At 41.6% G+C, this 26367-nt stretch overlaps 1 long non-coding RNA gene across 1 annotated transcript in view; it reads right to left on the bottom strand.

Annotated features, from left to right (window-relative positions):
* The window catches only part of LOC138407057 (uncharacterized), a 137247-nt gene that overhangs the window by 104849 nt on the left and 6031 nt on the right, over positions 1 to 26367 (bottom strand). Inside the window, exons 2-3 of the long non-coding RNA XR_011240493.1 lie at positions 1867 to 1965; positions 955 to 1072 (exon numbers count right to left, since the gene is read on the bottom strand). This is a non-coding gene — a long non-coding RNA (uncharacterized lncRNA). The remainder of the gene's footprint in view (positions 1 to 954; positions 1073 to 1866; positions 1966 to 26367) is intronic.

Here is a 26367-nt window from a genome sequence, read left to right as displayed (position 1 = left end):
GACTTTTAGTCCCTGGGTTGAATGTAACTACGCTGTGGATCTGCCTTCATTTCCCACACCACAACCGACCTTACGCAGACACCTTACTCTGTCGGTTCTTATCCACTCACACTTGTCAAACTGCATTTGTCCAAGCCACAGTGTGTTGACAATCTTCATGTTTTGTACAGTAGATGATTGATAGCATGGTGACGAGAGCAACTGAAAGATTAGATAGCAGAGCAGAAAGAGTCGGTCGATGTGGAGCCTGGGAAAGCGAACATAATGCAGCAGGGCAAGAAGAAAAATTCATTCAGCTGTTATGCATTGTAATCCGTGTTGCTGGAGATTTGTCTTGCTGCCCAGAGAACCGCGTCCCCACAATAGCACTGAGCACATTTCAGTGACACACAGATCCATGCTTAATATGCTTTCAGCATTTTTAACAGATGTCCCGTTGCCTAATGTGAGGTAACTTCACCGGAGGCGTTTTAGCCTGAAGTGGAAAACTGACAGGATGCACTAAATTGCACTTGAACCAGCGTTCCCCAGGTGGATGGTTGTGCTGCGCAAAGAGGCAGCATGCAACCAAAAATAAAGCTTATTCTAGATACCCTGGTATGTCTACTGAGACATCCGAACAGATTTGTCTTCAGCTGTGGAAAGCTGTCTGTTTGTTTGTGTGTTAGCTTGCAGGTTTGATGAAAAAACTCCTTGACGGATTACCACGACACTTGGTGGAAGGATGCGAAATGGGTCGGGGATGAACGCATTGCATTTTCATGCAGATCCAAGATGTGTTTTCATTGAATTCTCAGATGATATTTAATGGATCTGAAATTTGAACATCATGTACGATTGCGGAACTGATATTTTTTGTGTTTAGTGCATATCTAAAGAGAGAGTCATTCTATGATGTTCACACAAGGAGCATGATTTTATTTTATACATGTGTAGCTGGGAGGTGGCACTCACATGTATTGTTGTGGGATGTTATTCAGTCATTGGCAGTCATATCCTTCATTCGTCTCACTCCAGGTGTTCCCATCATCACGCTGTGGTAGTAATTTTTCTTAGCTTTGAGGTGTTCAGTCTAAAAAAAAATATATTCATGAATAATGCTGACACACTTGAGGCTCAAAGTTCTAATGTATAATGCTGAAATTAGGAGCGATACGCCTGCAGCTTCAAGACTTTCAAACAATGTGGACACTAGAGATTTCTTTTTTAACTTGTGATGCTTTATGCATCTGGACAGACTGATGTTTCACAGGCTTCTATTCACACGCACATAAAGAAAAGCCAGAAAAAAAAGTTACAGCCATGGTTTTTAAAGTGCTCCGTCTTTATTCTGTAAGATATTAATTTCTTTTTGATAATTCTTATTTTGGGCTGAGGCTCCTGGTTTGACATGAGGACCACAGAGACAAGCTGTGCGGGCCTGGTGAGTCTCCTTAAGGCTAGAACTCAGCAGATCTGCGCTCAGATTGCCTCCGCAGAATGCCAAAAAATACTGGCAAGGAAAAATCCTTGAGATATGCGATTTGACCTCAAAAGTATAAAAAATTTGCCTTGAAAACTCTATAAATGCCAGACGTGTAGTATTTGATCGTAAAACTGCTGGGACTGGGCAGATTTTAAAGTTGACAGCACTTTGTTGCTTGCTTAACAAGTTTACAAATGTTCCTGACGGAGAGCAGGTGCATAGCTTGAGTTATTTAAAAAAAAAAAGAGCCAGCTCAGACAAAACACAGTCGCTAAATTGCAAATGCAAAGGTCACAGGGGGACGGCCCATAATTATATTACACTGTGTTCCATCACTTTCGCACAGGCAAGCGCATGCAGGCATATGTGTGAGTGTTGCTATTCAGCGGCGTGTGTGGTACCTGTCGCTGCGCACTCTTGATGAGAAGCTGTCGCAGGAGCGGGCCTCGCTATTGTTCTCGGAGAAATCAATAGGATACCCATCAAAAGAGGAGCGCTATCTGTAATATGAGGCAGATTAGTTGAGATGAGATAACAGGAATTAAAATGGATGAAACAGAACAAAAGGACGGGAAGGCAGCAAAGAGAAGGATTGATCAATCAGGCGGATCTCTACCCCACAGCACTGTATCTAGGCTGCATTTTTCTTGCCTGTATTTATCGAGGAGGGTGAAGTTGCTTTTCTTTCCTTCCCCCGCCTCACATTCACACAGTTAAATGAATCTACAGCAGCCTTCTGCTGTGTACTGCTGAGCAGCTCCAGTGAACCAATTAGATGCTATAGGTGGCAGCTCAAGGGCACTTTCACTCAGGGTTAAGGGGAAATATTCTCCCATTTCCCCTCGGCTGTCCCGATCTGCTCCGGGGTTTTCTAAGTCACGGGCAAGAGATTTAATCCTTAAAGCTACTGCCGCCATCTGCACATGATTCAGACAATGAAATATAGGAAATAGGTAGCCGAGAGCATCTGGAATAAAATGCATATTCCCTACATATAGATGTTAACTGAAATCCCTTGATGCACACCTGACCCTGGTATCAGAGGTGAGTGAGGTCGACGCAGACTAAAAATGGAGCAGCGTGGGCTCAGTGCCAAAAGGGCCCCTCATTGGAATGAGCCCAGTTACACAGACTCTCTGGTATACATGGGTTTATAGAGGTAGGCGGGAGGATTCCTCACCTCCTCGGGGGCCAAAGGGAGGAGAAGAATCAAACTGTGAAATCTCCTCTTTGCCTTTGAATCCCTGCACCAGGCCACGCTGAGGTTTTACTGTATATTAGCCGAGCAGGGTATTTTTTTGTGCAGCGTGCAGGTTCAAGCTGAAATGGAGCAGAACTGACTGACATGTGGGTTTCTGTTTTTTTGGCTAGAGGGGGTAAACAGCTTGCTGTATTTTCAGACATATGTGTGAATTAGATGGGCATTGGTTGGTTGGCTGAATTATTAGGCACTTCAGTCGTCTGTTTGTGCAGGTTAACAGAGCTTCAGTTTATTTGGGAGGTAAATATGAGGAGAGAAGAAAGTGGAGTCTCTCGGAGTGACCCACATTTGGCAGTAAATCCGTCTTAATTGCAATTTTATTCATTTCTCGACTGAAATTCACGCAGCCACTTCATAACAGTCTTGTCTAGGTATCGTCCTCTTTTTTGTTTCTGGCCTGGTCGTGTAACAGCCTGCTCAGCCATTATGTCCCTGTAATGTGCTGCTGAAAGATGGTGACGCGAGTGAATCACTCACTCGTGAAACAGCGTTTTGAGAATAATCTTGTGCAGCCACGTCTCCCTCTCAAGCTCATCGCAGCGCCGGAGTCTGACCCAAAAAAACGCTGAATAAGAAGGGAGCCAGAGGCGGCGATTTGATTGGCTCTGACAAAAACACGTCATGTCAGAATTCACCTCTGCTTTGCCGTGCATTGTTGTTTCAGCAATGATGAATGGGATGGAAACCTTAATGCGTGTTTAGCCCCTGCCTACAGGCGGCAGGGAAAGTATTAAAACCCGTTCAACAGCTTGTGGTCTATTACGAGATTTTGTCTTCCTGCCTCCACATGATGGTTTTGTGATTTTCATATAAATGTGGATTTGTGAGATAATCACAAAACATGGATGACGCACAGATGAGCCCCATCTTCTGCCTCATATATTGTGCAAATATTTAATTAACCAAGAAAACCCTACAGGAGGTTTTGTCTCTCTCTGGATTACACACAAGAAAATGAATCTGCAAAATGTTCACTGTCAACACATTCCATTTATTTCCCCTTAAATATTCACTTTTTACTATATCCAGTTTTGTTGCCCAAAGCGCTTTGGTCGAATTGTTACACTTGTATTCCACTGATGTTTCATTAATGCACTAATACAATTTGTCTGTCAAGGAGCAATTAATTGGAAATTATATATTTTTATTTCGAGGGGGTACTCATACACATAATTGTGCCTTTATCTTGCCGCTATAGACTTCACCTGGGGTAATGCAAGCAAAACTAAATTGATGAAGCTTTATTTTATTACTTTTCAGAGCCTTGGTTACCAGCTGCTGTAATAAACTCTACTTTATTGTCAGCTGAATTGGTAACAGGTGAGAATTATGTGGAATAAAAATGAGAAAAGACTGGCATGTTTTACGGTCTTCGAGTGTACTGTAGTTTTAGAGAGTCATCTATTGTATTTTTCCATGCTTTTTTAATCTATTTTTTACAGCATCTCAAATGTGTGTGTGTGTGTGTGTGTGTGTGTGTGTGTGTGTGTGTGTGTGTGTGTGTGTCTATACTGCATTTGTGTGCCATGCAGGACGCCCTAGAATCTGCTGGAGGCAGCAGCATATGTTTTCTGAGCTATAGCACCTTAGGGATATCATGTTCTCAAGCACAACTACTGCAGCACACACTCTATTAGTTCCCAAAATTCAGAAGTGGCTCAAATTTTGTATGTAACCCCCTCGTATTAAACCCCCTCCCCCTTCCTGCTTTTCCAACGTCAACAGTCATTTGTTTTTCCTTTGTTTAGGCTTTAAAATGCACATGCTCGCAAATCAAAATCGGCCCCACCAAAGAAAACTGGTCTTTAACTCGAAATATTTTACACAGAGAAGCATATTTCATTTTAGTCCTTTACAAAAATGGTCTGCCTTTGTGTTTCCACACTGCAAACAACCTGTAAATCCTAACCCCGTCCCCATATGCTCGCAGCTACATTCTGGCGCTCACAAACCGACACTTGGCAGGTCCATGCGGCGACTAGATGTGGAGGGCATGTGGGCGACAACCCCCCAATCTGGGATGTTCTGCCTGTGGTTTGGTGTTGAGGAAAGAATAAAAGGAGTGTGTGTATGTATGCCCTGTACATGTTTGTGTGTTTCAGAGTACTTCTGGTGCCAGGTTTCCGCTGTGCCGATCTGTAGCAGCCATGGAGCATTTTGGACTTGCTCAGCCATCAATCAGTGGCCTGCCATGGCTGAGTGCTTTCACTCACACACACACAGACATGCACACACACACACACACACTCACACACAGTCTGGTCTCAATGACTTCAGAGGACATTATATTTTTTTCCTGGATGGATAAAATACGTTTTACCGAACTTAAACCTAAACATCAAAGCATGCCGGTGAGGATTTACATCGTGGGCTTTCGCTTTTCGTCCCCATAATGTCTGGGACTCTGTAAACAGATTATGCGCCCACAACAAGAGTAATACCTCAAGCTCATGCGCAAACACATCTATTCATGAGCTTCCGAAAAAAACATCTGATAACCCTGCAGTTCAGAGAAAACAAAGGCCACCCACTACTTTTCTTAAAGGGCAACAGCTGTTGTGTATATGAGCACGGAGCAAAACAAGATTTTCTGAACAAAGAAAACAGGTTGCGCTGCTTCAGTCTTGCTGCCTGTCATACTCTGCTGATGGCAATCTGCGGGACATAAATTCTCAGTTTTTGGACATGAATTTTACATTGGCTAGAGAATGTATTTCCACTGGTAAGGGCTCTCAAAATGTAACGAGAACAGCGAGCAGGCATCCTGTGCTGCACCAAGACTCATATCACACAGTACACCTACAAAAATTCCCTGCTGAGGAATCTAGCAGATCTTTAGGATGAAAATGGATGAAGATGCATATTTCAACGTTACCAGATCTAGAGGAAGGCCCAAATGAATCTCAATGTATCTCAGAAATTGCTGAAGTCTGCACTGCATGAAGTTGTATCTACAATTATGCTGAAGTCAAAGCTGCAGTTTATAGGAACTAGTCCCTAAAACTTACAGGCAGAGATTGAGGTAATAAAAGAAGATGATTATGAGGATTTGTTTGATTTAATTGTGTTGGAACAGTTTAAGAAATGAATTGCCTGCATCATCTACAGCCTGAGGCCGGAGGGTAGTATTCGTGTTGGCTTGTCTAGCATAACAAAGTGCTCCAGCATAGTATTTCTACTTGTTTGATGGATGCAATTATTAAAACACTTGAGCATGTTATCTACACAGTATACCAGTGCATGACATTGACGTTGATCCGTAACAGCCTCTTATTTTTGATGCAGAAATGACTCTAACAGTGGAAACCATGTACAAGCACGGCTTTCTAGTTGAGGGAGTCATCAGGCCAGAAACATAACACTGTTGGCTCACCAATAAAGCAACAATGAAATTACACGTTATGCTTTTGTGGGATTAATATAGCTCTTTGCATGCAGAGTTCTGTTATTTACATATCACTCTAACGTTTTGCGATAAATTGACTTAAATATGCCCCTGATTAAGACATGACACTTTCTGGGTAAAACGTCAGCAGGCTAACCAGCTCACAATAATAATATTCCACAATATCAATTTAATTCACAAATACAAATGTACCTTTAACTTCCATTTGACCTGTTGTTGGGATATTCACATAATCTTAACTGTGTGTGAAGTGTGACCATCTTAACCCATGAATTCATTTCAGTGTAAAGCGTTGGTTTGCCTCTTGATTTTTGGATGCAGTGGCGAATTTGTGCCGTTCAACAGCTTTTTGGTGAATTGGAGCCGTGGGAGGCTTCAACATCAAAGATGGCTGTGTGGATGTCCTTAGTGGACCACGTAGGAGTTGCATTATCTTGCTGCTGGCTATTTACAGAACGTCAGTGTAGAAGGGTCAGGGTTATTATTGGCCTGCACCGATGGGCGTCTTTGAACACAGTGCTGATCATGTGGAGCTGCGTAAACCACTCTTACGACATGAGGGGATTTACAACACATGGGGCAGATTGTAAATTAACGAGGCTTGACTTCGTAATAAAGGAGAACAGGGATTCAAAATCTTGAATCAACTAATATCTTTCAGCTTTAGCCTGGTATACACATAATATTTTACTGTGCATCCAGTTCTATTTGTGAACGACACATAGCTAAAACAGCATGTTATGTAATCTCATGGGCGCTGTTCACCAGTCATTCCAAATGATTTACTCAGCCAAACACAAAGGCTGCTTACAAGCCATCTAAATGGACTTAGAGTGTGTGCTTAATCATATGAATACTTTAAATATCAAATACACCTCATGAGAGAGGATTCATAAATTATGTGACGCCATAAAGCAGACTGCTTATCTATAATGCACTGGTTTGTTTGCTTCACATCTTGTTGGGCGCTGTACTTGACATATATGACAGAAAAATAGACACACGGAAACGCATTGCCGCATACAAAGTGCATTAAATATTAAAGCTGTTGTGTGTTGCTTTTCAAAGCTTTGTCCCCAGTGTAATTAACGTTAAAGACATAACTTTATTAATCGCCAGAACCTTTTCAACATTGCAGTTTACACAGTATTGCTGTGTACAACTGGATTTACATCCAAATGTATTGAAAATGTTATTGTTTTTCAAAAAACTGCAAGTAATGTCTTTGGATTGAAACCCAACTTTGAACTAACACCCTAACCAACACATGTTCAACGTAAGATAAGTATATGGAAATGGCTGGAGCCTTCTGTCTGCTCTCTACGTTTATTTTGTTCATATTTGTGCATGTCTTCTGCAAGCTTACAGATATGGATGATCCTATTTTTTAGGATATATAACCATCATGCTCTGGGTAACAAAACTGAACACTGATTACATGCCTGGGAGAGGACACAAGCTCAGGTGTCTCATATGCCTCCACATCTGTATATTAAGCATGCACATAAAAGTGCATTGGCACTGGACGCAAACCGAGACCAACCGATTGATCGGATATGAGATCACTTCATACAACACTGAGCGGTGGGACTCCAGACACAAGCAGCTATCTATATCCCTCCTGGATTTACCTGGGGGATATGACAGACGTTTTGAAATCTTCGACGCAGTGGTGTGGCTCAACCCGTGAGTGCAGTGATTTGAGAAAGAATGTGCAATGGAACTTGAACAAAAACTTGTCCATGGAGGTTTTCTCTTTTGGATTGTTGGGCTGGGATTTGTGCATTGATAGCCTATGGTTACTGTGGTTCGTCTGGCTCAAACATGGGATTCCTCCATTACTGTCACACTACAGGCCCTTGTTGTCTTGATTTGTGTTGATTTTTCATTATAATTTGCTGTTTTCGATAAAATTAAATATGTTGCACATTAAACTGCAAGTATAACTGTAGGTAAAGGTTGAGTTTATGACAAATAAGGTTGGCTAAAGGATTGAGTTTTCGACGACACATGCACATAATTGCAGGTCTATCATGTCTTCCTCTTCACTTCTCCCTCTTCACCTCGCTTTATACGTCATACGTCTTGCTGCCTCTATCATTGTGTCCTCGTATGCATCCTTTTAAGCCCTTGGACACCAAGCTGCAATTATCCCAATGGCAACTGGCTGCCTCCAAACATGTATTCTTATTTCAAAGTGACGGGATCACATCTGGCTCCATGACGCCATGCTCTATAAATGCATGTACATGTTCACGGAGTCTGACATGTAGATGGAAATTAAATGTTTTAGGAGCCTCATACAGCCACTCTGACTCCTAAAGTAGAAGCTCTTACAGATGGACAACACCAGCTTACCAGCATTTACATGAATTTCGAAGGACAGAGCTAAGTAAACAAGTGGGACGATTCGAGGTGGGGATATTTTCGAGACACTAAATTGACGTGTTAACAAACCCAATCATGGGATATCAGTGATTTAACAGAGCGCATCAGATTGGGGGTTTTAAATATCAAGGCTGAGCGGAGCTTCACAGTGGATGTTTGCCACCAAGCGTGCTGTAAATTCAGTTCAGCTCTCTAACAGATTTATGCTCAGATTTGTTGCTCTCGTTCGCTTGCTCTCTCTCACACACACACACACACACACACACACCATGACCACCACCACATCCCCTGGGAGCCACAGGTGTTGGCAGTGATGGCTATGAAATGAGTTCTCCTTGAATGGTGATCAGCCTCACTTTGAACCCCCCCCTCGCCCCTGCCGCCCGCTCCAGTATGGCAGGAGAGCACAATGCTCTGAGCATTCTTCGCTGTGTATCTCTTCACCCCATCTCCCTATATCTATTCTCATTTCTCCTTCTTGATCCATCCGGTTCATCATGTGTCCTTTTTTTTCCCTGCTTCGCTCTGTCCCACAGCTTCACAGTGATAAATACAAAAATAAAACAAAAGCTTTGAGCTATGATGCAGAAAAATGTGGTTCTGGTTGTGATGCGTGGCGGCCTCATTAAGCTTTTAGAAAAAGAGAGAGAGAGAGATGCTGCAGTTGTTGCTGTTGTCCTTAGTTCAGAACATAATATCCACATGAAATGCATCATGGAAGCAGTGCTCTCCTTCTTACAGGGATTTCAAATGCACTGTTTGTGTACTTCAGCAGTGGTCAAAAGCTGAATCCTTGAAATGGAAACAGAATGTGAGATTCCAACTCGATTGACAATGTAAGGCAGCTTAGCACTAATTGAGAAAATGATGCACGTTTTAACCTGCATGGTCAGGCACATCATTTATCAAATTAGTTTTTAATCTGAGAGATTAAGTCTGCACTTTGTTATTGCGGCACAAAGGATCATGAGCACAAAAGTGGGTCAGCTTTACCAGAAAGGGCATCTCTTTAAAAATGTTTTAATTAATTTACATAACAACAGTGACTTTTTGATATTTGAAAGAGTTACACAGTTGCGTTTTATTCACGCCTGGCGTGATTGATTAAACGAACCTGGGAGCATCAAAGCGAGGCCGCTTCAAGTCGAGCACCTCCTCTGTGCTTTTTGATCTTCACTCGCTGTTTTTCGTCATTGTCAAAATCAAAAAGTAACCCACATTTATGGATGAGTGCATTCAACAAATACGTCTTCTAATTACAGGTAATAAGAGGAAATTCTGTTTTGGAAAAAAAGCCTCCTGACAAAGTAGTGATCGTCGAAACTGGCACAGCGTCGCATCGTTAATCACTGACAGCCGCAAAGACGGCTCAAATCAAAGTCGTGTAATCTTACCTCATCATCATATATTAACACAAAAAGAGCTTAATGCATTATGTCCATACACATTACTTCTGCATACACCCACACACAATACAAAGAATAAAATACAAAGAGAGAAATACTTTTTTCCCAAATAGAAAATGAAAGGCAGTCTGCCAAAGACAAGAAACAACAACCTTGGCTTGACGCTTCCATATATTCAGCGGTGTCTGAAGCTCACCCGTAGAAATACACACAGACTTTGTGCCAACATATTGCAGGTCTGGGCTCGCCTCAGCACAGGGCGAGGAGACAGACGTAAGGGTCACCGCCTCACAGCTTGTGATGGGGCTAATTGATGCCCAGCAGCTTCGGGGAAGTAAACAGACCTATCACAACATCTTTTTTTCTTTCCTTGTTATATTTTGTTTTAATGGCTATAATACAGCGTGCAGAAATGTCTGTTTACTTATTTAATCTATAGTCAAAGCAATTTTATAAAACTGCTATTTTCAAGTGGTGTTCAGACCCTGTGTCTCGTTTTATTCATGTTTATATTAGTGAGTAGGTTGGATATCGCACAGCGGGCTGAAGTGGGACAGAACTGTCCAAATGCATCAAAGTAGAAAGGAAGAAAATGCATTTAAATTAAAGAATGTATCTCACAGGAAATCGTAGTTTAGCCTCTGCATGTAAAAGTATAAACCCATCGCTAGGGACATTGACAGTTCCGCAAAACCCATTTCTGAACCAACAACTTAAAACAAATATTTCTTTCTACATTATCTGAAAAACGAAAACTCCAGAGTTTTGAATGAATCAATAGAATTCACAGAAGGAATATGATTGAAACTTTTATCTAAAGCATTACAGTCTGATGTGCACATGCATCCAAACTTCACTTTCTACTTCATATAGTTCACATTACTTGTCAGGCTGCAGCTGTTGCTTGACAATGCAATGGCTATCAAACTCTCATAAAAATGAATTAGAACAAGTCTTAGTGTTAGCATTAGTGACTGGATGACTGGACATCTCTTCTTTCATTACATTTTAAATATTTGGAAATGCTCATATTTCAGCTTCAAACCTGAAAATGCGCTCTTGGTTTCCATTTGAGTTGTGAGCACAAATCACTTTTGATGCATTTACATACCACAATAAATTGGAATAAATACCATATCTACTTTTCATTAATCCTGTGATTTTTCATGGGCATGGCTGTAAGAGATGTGATTATCTTTTAGAATGAACTATGGCACAGAGCTGTTTAATCCACTCTAGACTGCAATTCTATGATTTTTATCTCCACCAACCAGTCCAATTCAGTTCTGGTGACATTTTAAATGTGTTTATAACATATTAAAAGGTCCTGCAGAGACATGTACACACCATAAACAGACATAATATTGGCCAGAACATGACAAACACCTGAGAGTGTCCTGTCCAGTATTGTCATGAGAGTGGCTCTGTGTGTGTTTGTGTGTGTGTGTCTGTGTGGGTCAGAAATCTGCCAAAGGACCGGTGACTGGTACCTTTGATGAAAACAACACAAACATCCAGACACAGCTGGAGCAGCCATGTTGAACAACACCCTGCGGAGTGAGAAAATGAGAAATGCTCGACATTATTCCTTTTCAAAGGGCATTCCAGGGCAAGTGCTGATGCTAAATTTTCATTATTCATAGGTCATATTGCATGCACCAGCTCTGAAGGGACAGACATTTGGAGAAAATGTTAAGAAGGAGCTGATCTACACTATAAGTAATAATAATATCTACTTTCATCTGGGTGAGTTCTATGAGAAACTGGTAATTGCATTTAATATGAAGACAAGATGCACGTATAATAATAGCGTAAGCATGAATTGGTTTAATTAATCTAAGGAAAGCAGCCCAATTAGAAAGACATAACACCACACCTTAGCCCGCTACTTAGCCTGACGAAGCCCGGCCATTAAACAGTGATTAAACATGAGCTCAGCTGTTTCTATTTCTAATTTATTGATTTACTTTTAGCACCAGAGTGGCTTTCTGCTCATGGACCAGCTCTGTAATGGGGTTGGTGCTAGCCTTTGTGCAGCAATGCCACCAAACTGTCATGTTGCTGACAAGCACATCGACATGGCGATCAAAAACAAAACTAAATCAAAAGTCCCTCAATTTGACAGAGTGGGTGTCAAAACCAGAACGAGGCAACAAGCCGCGAGTCTTTGTAAGTTAGTAACAGAAACACAGAGCTACATTTTCAGCCAGGCCGGCCACTCACAGTTAAGCCACATGGTGAGAGCAAAGCTATTCTGCACTGGTTTGAAGCCGAGCAGTTGGGATTTCTGTTCCCGTATTCTCAGTGATGTAGAGTTACCAAGCATGTGATGAAACCACTCGCTAAGGAACGCCATGGCCTGAAGTGCCACCACTGAAGATAAGAAACGCATTCGAACTGAGAATTTATGGACATGAGAGCTGCACGGTAGAGAGATGGACGCTCGAGTCATGACCTGCCATTCCAGTCGGCAAAGAAATGGCGGCCAACAAATAGACTTTAGCTCAAATATAGCGATTCGGCCTCTCGCCCAATGTCAGCTGGGATTGGCTCCAGCCCCACTGCGACCCTCAAAGGATAGGACATATAAATAACTGATGGATCTATTGTGATATGAGTTTTAATAAAGGTTAACCAGCTCATCATGGGGGCCTGTATAAAACAAAAAAACTTCAAAAATTAAGCCTAAAGGCTCATTTATGCTGACTTCTCGGACGAAAAAGAGATATGTCCATTTCAAACTATGTAACAGTCGCCTACCCACATTCTTCCATGGGTCCATTAAGTTGGCATGGTGCAAACATGGTGACGGTGGAGGAGGTATTGAAAATGAACCTCTTAAAAAAGAGGTAAAACGATGGTTGAACTTAGTAGCTCCCAAAGTCTCTGTATTAGCTGCACTGCCCCCCCCCACAATTTCCATTGGTACCATTCCATTTCGTATGTCTCTGTGAGCTTTCAGAAGACGTGAAAACTACACGTACAAAATAAACGCAGAGCACAGTGACGCTCTAGCCGTACCCATACAAGTATCTATTGAGCATAAATCAGTCATTAGTGGCTGACTCCTACTTACAACAAAGAGAATGCTGTCTGCCATCAGATACAGACATTGACCTCACAACGGCCATACTGTGCATCCTTTTAAAAAAATGTATTCAGAGCGTTGTTATTCTGAAAGAAAATATAGTATAACTGAGAGAAAATGTTTTGTCTTTGGTGAAATCATCAAATCGGAGTTGCTAACGTGGAAAACCAAAATCAACGTGATATATTTATATTGTATGATTGCATATATTCATAAAAAGGAATTTCAGAAAAGGGCTGAAATTTTCAACATTGAAGCTGTTCGAGTGATTCCACAAACGACAGCACCTAGAAACAAAGGCAAATGTATTATTTTTGTTTGCTCCTCTAATAAATTCTTGTAGAAATCCAATGATATTCTAACACTTTATTCGTGAACATTATTTAAATGCAAATATGAGATTAAAAATACATCTATTCATTATTATGCAGCCTAAGGAAATGTATTGTCAGACAGAAAACAGAGGCATGCTCGGCTATTTATGTTCTGCAGCAATCAAACATCAAATCGCCGTTTGTCACTAAAAGTAAAGAATATATTCAGTCATGCAAATGCTGCAGGTCACCGAGTATACATTTCTGCTACATCTCCGTTCATTTATACAGTGCTAGAGATTGATGGCATTGCTCTCTCGAAGAGAAACATTATGAGCATGTTATATGTCATCACTTTAGTGAGACTTTAAGCAGGACAGACTCCCTGTCTATTCAGGGTTTTGCCTTATTTATAGTAAAATATAAATGTGCTGCATTTACATAGTGCTTGTATCAGTCACTCACTCAAATACGCCCATTTACTTACACAATCAGCTTCTGGTTGCACCACATTCCTGTCACACATCAATCACACTCCGATGGCAGGGGCAATTTGTTTAGGGTTCACTGTCTTGCATAAGGACGTTGGCATGCGCACTAGAGAAGCTGTGGATGGAACCACTGACATTCTGGTTATTGGACGATGAGCTCTACCTCCCTAGCCAGAGCTGCTCACCATAACTACCGATTTGCCATTTCTTCAAATTAGTTTCTCACCCTAATTTAGACTGCCAGGCTCTGGTATATCGCAATTGGTATTAAAAAGTGGGTAAGTACATCCAAAGGGAATTGCATGCTGAAACTTGATATAGTGTTCCATCATGAAACTTATTCATGATTATGAGAGTTGGAATCTCCAGTAATGGGTTAGAAGGAGTAGGACAATAACCTCAACGGTGGCCAACAAGACCAAGAACATGCAAACCATTCCCATAATAGCTTCTTTCCAACCTGACATGAATGCAGCAGGAATCATTGAAACTGGTCTCAGTAATTGAGTCAAATGAAGATTTGTAGATGACGAACGATGATGAAGAACAATAACTTTTAACATTACCGATGCAGAAGAGTGTGAGGAAGACAAGTGTTTGTTGAGGGCTTAAAAAGACACACAGACACACATTTCACTCCCTTCTCACCACTATTGCATCTCTTAGTGTCTTCTAGCTTATTGGAAAGTCTAAGTAGCATCTGTTGTGGCAAATGAGAGGAAATATCTACAGAGCGTTAGTTTGCTGTGACCCTGAAGAGGAAAGACAACAAACACAATAATTGTTTGCACCCTGTCTGACTGACTGTGTGACGGCCTCCCCAGAATTGCAATAGACCAAAGAAGAGGAACTTGAAACAAGATGGTTAGGAGTGACACACTGTGTTTGGGAGCAAAAACTTTGTCTATCAAGAGGAATCCAGCTTCAAAGTGCCCTCACATATGCACTGAGGACATGGGGCATCTGTCTAAACATCCTCTGTGTGTGGTGACACATAGCTTCAAAGTGCAACTCAAAAATACATTGAGAACTTTGGACATTTGTCTTAACATCTCTCTGTTCTAAGATGTATTAAAACGCTACTCGGCACCACAGTGTAACTCCTTCAGTCCATCAAATGGGATTTGAACGAGTTCCGCCAAATTTAACTATAAAAACATTTTTTTTAAAATATATTAGATAACTTGGTCTCGGCTGGAGCTCTGCCCACAGAGAGCAGGTTTTATAAGAAATGATAAGACATTAAAAAGATAAAACATTGAGGTAATATATTCTTTGTCAACCCTTTGTTACCTAATTTAAAAGAAAGCTGATGGAGCTGTTGCAGTAAGAGTGAAATTAAAGGCCAAAGAGCAAGATTGGCTTTCAGTCTGGCATTACACATGACAAAGAGCCACATAGCAATGCTTTAATGAAATCATTTATTATTTTAGTGCTAAAATGTTCTAGCCTCCATGTCTCCATGTAATATTGGCTCACCTCTGACATTTGCTATATTGTGAAATACAGTGAGGAGGCTTCACTGTGGCAAGAGCCTTTGATTTGATAGACAGCAAAGAATGTGTTCACATAGACAAAAACTCTTATGGTATCTGTTTTTGTTTTTGACTTTTACAAGGAACCGGCTCATCAGCGCAGGAAATCAGGGCCATTTTCTCAGCCCTGGCTTGAATCATGTGCACTACACACACACACACACACGCGTTGCAGAAGTAATATTTTGTTTTCCAGTACTTAATCCCCCTCCAGTCTCACAATCTCTAAGATCTGAAGTATCCATTACCTTGGTCCTTGCAATCCCCCCCCCCCCCCCCCCCCCCCCCCCCCCCCCCCAATCCCCCTTTCCTCCCTTATGCCTCAGCTAATTTTATTAATAAAGACCAACCACTCAGATCTTGGTGGGTTGCAAAAAACCGCAGCCTCAATTCCCGATTTCAAAAAGACAAAAAAGAGAGAGAGAGAGAGAGAGAGAGAGGGAATATAAAAAGAGAAAGAGAAGAATTGGAGAGAGGGGGCAGAATCAAGAGAGGGGAGAGAAAGGAAAAGTAATTAAGGTAAGGGTAGAGGGGGATAGACTAGGGACCCCACTCGATAAATCAGGGGCAGCCGAGCAACCTGTCAGTCTACAGGCTCTTTTTATTGGTCACTGAGGATCAGCTAGTATTACTCACCGGGGTCTCACTGTGTGTGATTGGGTGGATGAGTGGGCAACACTGTGTGTGTGTGTGTGTCCGTGTGCGCGTGCATGTTTGTGTCTGGAAGGATTTCATCAATAACACATGGATCGGGGGCCACAGGCAGAGACAGCGAGTCGTGTCGGAGATGGTGGTGGGAGATGTGCAAAGAAAGAGCAGCATCGGTGTGTGTGTGTGCACTGCATAAGTGTGTGTATGTAAAAAAAAAAAAAAAAAAAAGGAGGAGGAGCGAGGGGGTGAGGAAGAGAAGGAAATAACAAGTGAGGTATTCATGTTGGGTAATGAAAGAGCACAGGGATAGCCGTCATTAGATGAGCCAGTCCTCACTAATGATCATCAAGAGCAGCAGCCTGTGTGTATGTGTGTGTGTGTGTTTGTGTGCATACGTCTGGGCATGCACAAAGTGTGTGTGATGAATCATGATTCCAGGCCCCCTTACCATCTCCAACACCCACAAACATTAAGGTCATTATTGATGACAGGACTCCTTGTGATTCTGGGCTCTGTGTGCGTGTGTGAGTGTATATGTGTGTGTGTGTGTGTGTGTCTGTGTGCGTGTGTGAGTGTGTATGTGTGTGTGTGTGTGTGTGTGTGTGTGTGTGTAAAGAACAAAATCGGCCCCCACTCCTGGCTCCTACCCCTGTGCATGGCCGCAGCAGTGTCAACCCAAGAGACAGCGACAGAATCACAGGCAAGGCGGTGAGCCCCCTCTAACAAGACCTGAAAGCCTGATTCACACAAACGTACACACACATTGACCAATCAGCAGTGAGCGCCGTAGTGACACGATTGATCCCTCGGGAGTCCCTAACTCCCCCTCCTCCCAATCCCCCATCCTCAGGTTCTGAAGTTGCTGACGATTTGAGCATCGCTCGGCATTTAAGCTTCAAAGCGCCGCTGACTGCCTGACATGTCACCTGACGCACGCTGCAGTGTGGGTTAATGGGAGTTAAAGACACCCTGTGGAGTTTTCTCAGTTATGATTAGATCTAGAGATTTTCGGTGGCACACGTTTCTCTCTAACCTTGAAGCCTGGCGTTTGAGCCACACTGCCTTACCTTGGCTGTGCATGCCAACTCTACCTCACTGAACTGCCGAGGCTTGTAAACACATGTGTGTGTTTATGTGTACACCGCCAACATGTCAACATGAGGCTGTTATATTACCATCAACACAATGTAGAGATGTAAAAAATATGTTTTTCTCATCTCTGCAATAAAATAATCACTGTTGTATGTCCACCATCAGTCAACGCCACACTCCCATGCGACAAATGTTCCAGCTAATTGAGGTCAAGGTTCAGTTTAGTTGAATGTTTGCCACAAAGCCCCGGTGGAAATCAATGCAGCCCACACTGCTATGGGCTCCCCCCATTCAAAGTAACGGCTTGGCCCAGTAAAACTACTTATTTATTTTCTTGTTGGTATAAATCTCCTGTCAGTGAGACACTTAAGATAAGTGTGATGAAGTATTTTCTTTTAATATTGTTTTGTTGTGTGACAAATTAAAATGTTCCATTGCTGTTGTTTCCTGTTGAATGCAATCTTGCAATTAAATCTTTACTGCAGGGCCTATTGTTTATTTTGTTTAGCTAAACCATAATTCAACGTTTATAATGACATCTTTGTGGATTTCAATCCTTCAAAGATATGGAAGCAACTAAAATAGGCTTAGCAAATTAAGTAAGGGACATTCTGATGGCAAACAAATTGACTTCAGTGATCAATGTACTGACATCCATAGAATGTATATAAAGATGGACAACATGAGCCAATAGCATCAACTTAGCCCCCTGGTGGCTGGCTACAGAATAGGCCATAAACCCTGCCTCCTCCATGTTAGCAGATGAGACATGGGCCAACAACGGTTTCTGGAATTGTAGGTATTTCCTATCACACTAATGGATGTCCAAGTTGTTATCATTTTTGAACAAAGGGAATAAGTGGTGACTCGTCCGTCCGGCTCACATCCATCAATTCAGCCATTACATTGATATCCAGTGCTTATGTTTTCTCCAGTGGGTTTACATTTGCACGGAAGGCTTGAAGTAGTGCTTGACCTAACAGTAAGTGTCACTCTTGAGATTAAGTGGACAGAGTGTAAACTCAGAGTAATTGCCTCCTGTTTGATTTTTGTTTCTGCCTCTGAGTATGAATCATTATGACTTTCTGAATGAACAAAAAATGTAGATAAACAAGCACAAAAACAGAGAGTGACTCTATTCTGAGACAGATACCACAATGTCATGTTATTTTGGCAAAGCCTTTTGACGTAATGCAGAACCAGCGTTTCAGTTGGGTCACATGTGCAGCTCGGCAGCAGTGCAAAGCCATTATCACCTTCAGGCAGGGGGAATAGGAGCAGAGGATTACCCCTGCAACAGTCAAATATTGCTTGACTCTGAGCCATTATCCCAAAGCCCCCTTATTCACTTCTTAGCCTTGCATTCATCACCTCCAGATCCTCGAGCAGCTCTGCTGCCTTTCACTCCACACTCACAGCATGCGTAAACACTGCTTGCTGGCAGCTACTTCTCCCTGTGGTGTATACGCTGTTTGTGTCGTCCTGCTTAGAAGAGGATATAAGCAACAATGACGACCGGTGTATATCTGAACGAAGGGAATTACACCTCTCTGTATTCTAATTTAATTTGTATTTTAATCCATTTTATGGATACTGTAAGGATTTAGAGAAAAGGCTGTTTCCTGAAAATGTTGATACTGATACACTGAACCAGCTCAGAAATGAATCAGACCTGAGATCTTTAACACAAACATATAAAAGTAGCGTATAAAGGAGTATAAAACTCCTTGGCCAGCAGTTGACTCAAGCCTTCAGGCACAACAGTGACATTGTGATGTGGTAGTGTCTGTCTGCTCACTTCTCGCCTTCTGAATTTATCTGTCAAATCAGATTTTTTTCTCAGAAAAATAAGGGGCACAATGTCAAAGGATAGAAATGTGACATTTCAGAGGATCTGCAGTAAATACAATATACTCCTTACTCCTGAAGTCAAATACATAATCAAGCATAGGTCAATGAATGAGAGCTGACGTGGTCTGCATTTAACTCTCAGTAAGACTTGTATTTCAAAATGATATCTGCAAGTGTAATGCCCATCATGATTAGAATTGCATTATTATACTAATAAATAATTAAATCATTATACTTTTATCCAGTGATAGCTTTCTTTACATACATCGTGAACAGCACACTTTTAATTGTGCCAATTTGCCAAAACATGAATAGATATAGATCAAAATAGGACTCTAGTTGTGTGCATTCCTCAATAAATCCAAGGTGTCAGTATGTCTCTACATCCTCCAAAGCACTATGGGAACTGTAGTTTCTTAAGCACAAAGTCAGATAGTAACTAAGTGTCAAAATTCATCAATATGTACTTTTTAATGCTGTATCAATATATATATATATATATATATATTTAATTTTTGATTCTTACTGTAACACTGAAACGATCCTCTATCCATTTATCCACCAATATCTTCCCAATATCATCACAAAATATGCTAATACAGTTATTTTTATTGCATAAATATAAACTACACAAAACTGCAAATAGATAATGAAAAGGTTTTTTTTTTTTTTTTTAAAGATCCTTTTTTAATGGAATTAAAGTCTTCAGTGTCCAACTGACTAACTCTCTGGCAGATGAGAGACATGAGAGACATTTTGTTTACAGTGATCCAACATTACATTGACTCAGGCGGAGATACTGGGCTCGGCAAGATAAAACGCCCTTTGAAAATCCATTTCGCATTCGTGAACAATGACAAGATTAGCGAGTCTGTCCAAGCCCAAGTGTCCATCTGGCAGGTATCCAGCACACAGCTCACATCTTTTGTTTGACGACATTAGGTCATGGTTATTATATAAAACCAAGAATACAAGCGCAGAAACATATTTTCTCTTGCTGTAAATCAATTCAATGGGTTAGGCTCAAATGTGTTTTTACATTGTCCATTCAGAAATGTTTGTGAAGATATTATTCAAACATTTAATTGATTTTCAAGGAGTAACACATAAGGCTATACATCTCTGTCTGCCTGGCCATTATTGTCATGTTTATCCACTTGTATCAGAGATGGAAACCTTTACTAGTTCTCAGTGTGTGTGATAATGAATACACATTATTAAATACTCAAGAGAGATGCATGCTCCAAAGCTTTCAAACATGTTTTAATAGCTCTTGTCAAGGGGCTGAGAGGAGGAGAATGCTGCACCCTGTACTCTTCATTTCTAAATGGGCTGAGTACATTAGAGAAGATGCAGAGCAAACTGTTCTGTGATTGTAGTGAAAATACTCTTCATACGTGTATTTGGTATTCATCATCATCATCATCATCCTTTTAGCCCCTCCTGAGACAATGATCCCGCTTCTCGACTGCTGAAGAGAGGCTCTATGATGCTGCTCCCAAGCGTAGTCAAACACAGTCCAAACACAGATAAGCTTGTCAAACCCTCCTGATGGTCACTTGATGGAGTTGCCGGAAATGTATTAAGGTCAGGTCCATGACCACAGCGGGTGACTCATGACAGCTTAATACCATCATAAAACTCAAGCTGAACATCTCAACCTGGCTGACCCTGGCTGTTAGGGGGTGACCGACTAGTGGGGGCCTATTAAACGGACATGTTGGTGTAAATACAAGACAGCAGTTAGCACGCCCCAGACTTTTCTAGTTGAGATAATCACTCTACAAGAAAAAAGGCTGGTATTCAATTAGTTGGAGGATTTTAACAGACTTGTTGAATAAAAAAAGAAAAAGAGAATCCAAGCGCAGAAGAAATCATTGAAGACTGAAAGGGAAATCTGAGAGCAGACGTTTCACAGATGCACAGAAGCAGCGTAAGTGAGAGGAGGAGAACTGAAGCTGGAGCACAGGAAATCCAAGCACAAGCAGGGTATATTTGGGCAAGCGAAGGATTTTAAGTGAGAGCTTGACAAAATGAATTCGAAATCAATGAGTGCTGCTGTCAAACTGAAAGACCAGATCCTTAGTAGCCTTGCTATTAATGGCTGCAAAGCCTTAGTCATGGACTGTATATAAAGATGAACGACAGGACTGCTGTCCAATGGTGAAGTCAAAATGTCTCCATCACACCCTGGTGGCTGGCTGCAGTATAGGTTATAAACCCTGCATCCTTCATTTTGGCAGATGAGGCATGGGCCAGACAAAATAAAATGTTTTTGGTAGTTCTTATCACACTGATGAATGTTCATGTGCTTATCTTTCAAGTTTAGTTTTGATAATTTATTCGATGCTTTAAAAACAGGGTGCCACATCATGATTGACAGTGGGACCTTGATACATTGACTCCATCCCTCGATTGCCACTGTGCAGTAGACAACGTTTGTATCCAATATATTTTGGTTTCATTTCTGGATATTGGGAAGAAGTGGGGATGAGTCGTCCATCTTTATATACAGGCTATGGTCTTGGTCTTGCTGGATAATATAGAAGCTCTCTGGCATACATGGGAATATGTTACAGTATATCTGGCTTTGGCTCCATAGAGGATACCAAACTATTTATGGTCATTTTTGGTCTTTCAAAGTATTTTGTTGCAAATGAGACACATATCCCCAGATGCATCCTTTAAAACTACAGTGATATTCTGGATGTGCATACACAGTATATAAGTTTCCTTCCACACCCTTTCTTGTGAAGAAGCCTCTCAAAGAGTAAAAGGATTATACCCTGTAGCCTTGATGGTGGATCAGTGGGATGGGAGATTAGTTCAGCAGGCACCATCACTGCTGCTGAGACAGGTAGAGAGTGCTACCCAATTATCCTGGATATCTGCTCGAAGGAGCTTTATAAACAGGATCTCTTGTCAAAAGTAACAAAACCCACTTGTACGCTATTGAGAAATCATCTCTACATACAGTATATCATTTCAGTTGTTTTAAAATTAATGGTCACTGTAATGGCTCGTTTTAGCTCGAAACGAAATCTATTGTGATGATGTCGCATTTCAGAAAGTGAGTTTTATTCATCTCAGTGTTAAGGGAGGTTTTTAAACAGAAGTTCATGTTGGTAGATAATAATAATATTTACATCTGTGATTAGCCATGTTTGCACAATGCAAGTTTATGAGTCATGCGTTTTGAGCTCTGGTATGTAGCTTGTACACGACTACGTTCGGACCTTGGCGCTCTGTGAAAAGTTGGGGATAAATGATCACATGTAGAAATGTGTTTACATCCTGCTCCATTCGCTGCTTTGCTTTATCTGTTGGCCTGATGAAAGCTGATTTATTAAATGTCCCTGAACGCCCCTCAGGTGACTGCTGTGAACTTGTTGCTTTCAGCCATATTGTTTCCCACAGGCTGACAGTTTATTTGCGATGACGGGCTCCAGGTTTGCTTTGTCCTTCACAAATCAAATATCCTGAGAAAACAAACAAGTGCCATGTTCTCTTGTGTGGACACATAAAATGAACAGCTGTACTTATGTCTTTCAGAATTAGCAAGGGGTAGATTTCAACGACACCGCTGAGTTACTATTGGACCAACCACACGCTGGGTTAATCAAACACAGAGAGATGTTTGGCCATCTTAACCCAGCAAGAAGTCTTACAATATACAACAATAAAAACTGCTTCATATGAACACCAATGCTGGGATTATTTTACATCAATAATTAAATAAATAGGTCATAATAAATTAATTTAGTATGCAATAGAAGTATGCAATTTACAACTAGCTAGCAGTGTTTTTTTTTTCCGTCGTACATTGCTTCCCCTGTAAGAGGAGGCCAAGGTAGATCGTGAACCAGGTGTGTGTATATACAAATGTACTTCTCTTTAGCCTTGCGTGGAGATATGTTAGGACGACAGTTGGTTGATGTTTGTCCCGAGTGAGTGTCGGGCACCCCACTATCAAGCGTTAACAAACAAAAACTACCAAACTGTCTATAAATAACCCAGACAAGTGGCCAAACAGGCTCAACCATGTATTTGCGCAGACAAAATAACCCAGCAAATGTAACCGTACAAGTCATTCCAGGACAGAGCACATCTATCTGAGTGGGATTCCCAATGGAATTGCTGCAGCTGAGTTTCACATGCGTGAGTAAAGCGAAACAGCAAGAGAGTGAAACAAGGGAACTGTTTATTTGAAATGCGAATCAGGCTAGTGAAGATACAAGCTTTTCTTCATGTAGAGACAGGTAAAACCTAACATTTATATATATATATCTATATTTCCACCCCAATATCCCCCCTCTCCATAGCCTCATAATTACAAGTCATACGAAGGGGATGCTTGAAAAGAGAGAAAGGCACGGCAACAAAGGGAGAGAAAGAGAGATCAAGCTTGACAGAGATGGATAGAAAGGGAGGGAGTTAGGGAGGTTGATGAAGTGAAAGGAGAGGAGGGGTAGGGCGAGGAGAGTGAATGCTATCAGTCAGTGAAATATACCCCATGCCATCCGCCACCAAAGGAAAACATCACTGTTCTGGGGTGTCAAGTTGAGATGGACGACTCTCTATGTGTTAGTGTGTGTGGGCATCGAAGTATGTGAGTGTGTGTGAAAAAAAAAAAAAAAGGAGATACAACACAGGCACAAAAGTAATGGCTCACTGTGAGACCATTGGAAGCTGCCAGCTGTGTGCACATGTACACACACACATGCTCATGTACACAGAAAGTCAAGCAATATACACCATCATAATGGTGGTCTGCTGTGGCAGGTAAAAAAAAAAAAAGAAAGAAAGAATGAATGCACTGCCCTGGGAGCACAGCAGCAAGTATGGAGCTGTTACTCGCTTGCCTGGCATAGACTTTGTGATTGAAACAGTGCAGTAGAAGCAGTGTATCATGGGTATTTCTAACGGTGATTATATATGGAATGTTTTCAGTGTTGTTTGCTTTTTTTGGTTGTACTGTCAGGGTAGAGAATATGGTTATATTTGTCAAACTGACTCGGTAAACAAGGACATTTTTGGAAACTTTGAAACAATATTTTTGAAGTTTGTGGCTTTTGAGAATAAGGTATTGCAGCTTTATTCTCTTTTGTACAAAAAAATATATATTACAACTATAGTACAGATCAAGTAAAGGAATACAGACATTGTGAAGGACACACTCTGGAGAAAATGGAACATGCAGATGCCCCGACTTGGCTGCTTAGCAACAAGGATGGCGAAAATATTGTCACCTGAATAAAATGCTATGTAAGTGATTGCTTTCAATGTTAATGATTGCATTGATCCGTTCTTAAAGAGAGAGTCAGAGTTCCTGATAGCGGAAGTGAAGGGACATTGACTGCTTTGTTCACATATCGTACATCACGCTGATCAGACTGGCATGAAGGCCGGCGCCACCTCTGCCCCTGGGACTCCCGACAGTTGGATCAGACGGCAGTGGTGAGAGATCACAGAGAGATAGGGACAGATGAGAGTGATGCGGCACTAATTAGATTAACACCTCGACGGGGCAGCGCGTCTACTGAGAAGCGGTGTGGCTGGAGAGGAGAGGAGGTGGCATGATAGCTGGACGAGGTTTGGACGAGGTGTAAATACAATATTTATGTTTTTGTTGGGAGCAAATCTCACAATCATGACATGCAGCGCTGCTTCATGAATCCCACTCGTGGGAGAGTTCGAGCAAGTGCTGAGGCACAAATTACAGCAGGGACACAGGAGTCCAGAAATATTGGCACAATAAAATATTAGAGACCTGCATCTTCGGGAAAACTAAATCTAATTTATTAGCTTTAGTTCAGTTAATATGGGTGTTGCTTCCGTCCTGTGTATTACTGCACCTTCCCACCACAAACAGTGAATGGAATCATTTGCATTAGTGCAAGTGCATTTCCACTCCCACAGGCGGCCACAGATAGATGCAGAGACTCTTAATATCTGGTGTTAGCATATTAACACGTCTGTATGTGCCACCAATCGGATGCAGCATGCCTCACGGCAGGAAGTTTCCCATTATTAATCCCTGTGATCCGCTGGCGACAAGGTGAAAAGATGAATCAGAGATATGATACGATTTATGAGGCTGAATGAAAGGATGGTGACACAAAAAATAATTTTCTTGAAATAAAGTTTAGAGTTAAGAAACTGCATGAAAAGTGACAAAGCATCTGCTTTTTTGAAAACGGACAAAATCACTTTGGGGCCAGAAAATAATATTAAACCTTTTAGGACCTTTTTTATTTTTGTAAAAGCGTGAAAATTGTGGAGAAAACCTGTGAAATGTAGTATTAGAGTGCAAAGTAGAATTAAGTTAGATATAAGAAAAAATAAATACTCAAGTTAACAAATACCTAAAAATTGTAATCAAGCGCAGTGCTTGAGTACATGACATTGGCCGATAACAGAAACAAGGTTTTATCATTCAGTGGGTTGTCAGGAGACAACACAGATCAACGTGTTGGAATCGAGGAGAGACAGAGGGAGTGGAAAAGGCATGGACGTTATGAAGGGGGGAGGAAATGTGTTGGGATGAGCAGGGGGAGGAATTGAGGAGGAGGGCAAGCCAAGTAAGCACTTTCCTGTCCATTTTTCATCAGACAGGCTAAATTAGGCCAGGCTCATCTCTTTCTCCCCCCCCTCTCTCTCTCTCTCTCTTTCTCTCTCTGTGTGAGTGTGTGAGCATGTGCTCCCACATTCCCGTCACGTCTCTCCTCTCCGGGCAACCCGGAGCATCGGGTGGCGTCGCTCCGAATACCCTTCTCAGCATTCTGCCTTTTCACCGCCTCTGATTTATTGGTTGGTGGGCGCCGTCCATCACACCGTGACGCAGGGAAGCATCGTGTTTTCTCTGTGTGTGTAAAGTCTGACGCTCCGCCCTTACCCTCCTCACTCGTTACCCATCCCCTCTCTCCGTTTCTCCCCTTGCTCTCTTGGTGGGAGGGCATTTCTGGCATCTCGTTTGCTGTGTCATTCGGTGACCCGCCGACTCTTGCTTGACTTCTCCCCCTCTGAAGACTTGTCATTTGTCGTCGCATGGTGTCTTACATTTGTGCTCCCCTACGTGAACTGAGCAGAGGCTGACATTTAAATATGGAGAACGCTTTGGTTTGAATGCAACCTGAAGAGGCCAAAATATATTTCTCAAGGCAACAGATGAAATCTTGAAATGAATATTGACAAACGGCTCAGGTACTTGGGAAGCAAAAGATAAACTAGAACAGCACTCAGTAGAGTCCATACCCCAACAGGATCTTTAAATTCAATCAAGCTGCAGCAAATTGCACATTCTCGTAGATAAGTATGCCTGATTTTCACAAAGATCTCTGTGTTATCTCTTCTGAAAAAAATATAAATAAAACCTGGCTCCCCCCCTTGACTCTGATCCAATGGAATGAAGGCCAACAA

The sequence above is a fragment of the Paralichthys olivaceus genome, chromosome 24 (genome assembly GCF_024713975.1).
Source record: "Paralichthys olivaceus isolate ysfri-2021 chromosome 24, ASM2471397v2, whole genome shotgun sequence".
Taxonomy (NCBI): domain Eukaryota; kingdom Metazoa; phylum Chordata; class Actinopteri; order Pleuronectiformes; family Paralichthyidae; genus Paralichthys; species Paralichthys olivaceus.
This window is presented reverse-complemented; position numbering and strand designations above follow the sequence as displayed.